At 48.2% G+C, this 1832-nt stretch overlaps 1 long non-coding RNA gene across 1 annotated transcript; it reads right to left on the bottom strand.

Moving 5' to 3' along the window:
• Window positions 1–439: 439 nt before the first annotated feature.
• LOC127004441 (uncharacterized) lies at window positions 440–960 on the bottom strand. The gene is made up of 3 exons (XR_007757787.1): window positions 842–960; window positions 632–757; window positions 440–589 (listed from the first exon to the last, which is right to left on the bottom strand). It is a non-coding gene; the product is annotated as an uncharacterized LOC127004441 (long non-coding RNA).
• Window positions 961–1832: the final 872 nt, after the last annotated feature.

Consider the following 1832-nt stretch of genomic DNA (forward strand, 5'->3'; position numbering starts at 1 on the left):
AATACTCCTTCCATTACTTCACTCCAAATACTCACTCACTCACTTCACTCCAAACTCTCTTTCCATCACTCCCCTCCACACACTACCTCCATCACTCCCCTCCAAACACTCACTCACTCCCTTCACTCCAAACTCTCTTTCCATCACTCCACTCCAAACACTATACTTCCATCACTTCACTCCACTCACCCCACTCCCTCTCTCACTCCACTCCTCCACTTCCTCTCTCACTCCACTCACCGTTCTCTCTCTCACTCCTTCCACTCCAAACACTCCCTCTCTCACTCCCACCACTCCAAAGACTCACTCCCTCTCGTATCGTTCTCACTGGTTGTCGAAATTCTCTCTCGGGTTTCAATTACATTTTGAGATATAATTACTTTGGGGTTTGTTCAGTTACCTTTTGGACTTCTGTAATTACCTTTTGGACTTCTTTAATTACCTTTTGGACTTCTGTAATTACCTTTTGGACTTCTTTAATTACCTTTTGGACTTCTTTAATTACCTTTTGGACTTCTTTAATTACCTTTTGGACTTCTTTAATTACCTTTTGGACTTCTTTAATTACCTTTTGGACTTCTTTAATTACCTTTTGGACTTCTTTAATTACCTTTTGGACTTCTGTAATTACCTTTTGGACTTCTTTAATTACCTTTTGGACTTCTTTAATTACCTTTTGGTCTTCTTTAATTACCTTTTGGACTTCTTTAATTACCTTTTGGTCTTCTTTAATTACCTTTTGGACTTCTTTAATTACCTTTTGGACTTCTGTAATTACCTTTTGGACTTCTTTAATTACCTTTTGGACTTCTTTAATTACCTTTTAGACTTCTTTAATTACCTTTTGGACTTCTTTAATTACCTTTTGGACTTCTTTAATTACCTTTTGGACTTCTTTAATTACCCTTTGGACTTCTTTAATTACCTTTTGGTCTTCTTTAATTACCTTTTGGACTTCTTTAATTACCTTTTGGACTTCCTTAATTACCTTTTGGACTTCTTTAATTACATTTTGGTCTTCTTCAGTTACCTTCCGGGCTTCTTCAACCACCACGCCACCATGACACCCACGCCTCGCCCCTGTCACTGCTACTAAACGCTCAGCCCACGCCTCGCCCACCACGCTTGACTGATGACACCCACGCCTCGCCACTGCCTCTGTCCTTCCCCTGCCGCCACGCCTCGCTATGCCTATGATATATACGTGTGTTTAGTGCAGAGTAGTGATGCCTGACACCCACGCCTCGCCACTGTTAATGCTTCCCCCTGCCACCACGCCCGCATTCACGCCTCCTCACTCCTACCGCCCAGCTCCGCCACCACGCCCAGCCGACACCTGCACCCACACCTCGCTACGTAACACTCATGCCTGACAAAGTTACAACCACGGCCAGCCTGTTACTGCCCCTCTCTGCCCATGCCCGCGCCCCTCGCTGCCGCCGCCGAGATCCGGGGCGCCGCGGTGTGCATGGCGAGGGCAAGAAGGCAGGAAGGCAGGGTCCCGCGGCTCCTCGCTGCATGCCGGGCGCGAGGCTGCTCACCCACACGTCTGATGAGCGTTATCTGTACACGTCAGACGCTAAGGAGGCGCGGGGGAGGGGGGGGGAAGGTGAGGGAAGGGGGAGGAAGGGAGGGTGGAGGGTGAGGTGGTGGTGGCGGTGGTGGTGGTGGTGGTGGTGGTGGTGGTGGTGGTGGTTAGGTATTGTTACATTATGCAAGTACTACGCTGTACCATTCTGTAGGTGGACTCCTCATGCCTCCTCCTCCCCCCCCTCCCCCCTCACCTCCTTACTGCAACCTCCCCTCTCCTCTTCCTCCTAATCATCCTTCTC

Source organism: Eriocheir sinensis, chromosome 28 (genome assembly GCF_024679095.1).
Source record: "Eriocheir sinensis breed Jianghai 21 chromosome 28, ASM2467909v1, whole genome shotgun sequence".
NCBI lineage: Eukaryota > Metazoa > Arthropoda > Malacostraca > Decapoda > Varunidae > Eriocheir > Eriocheir sinensis.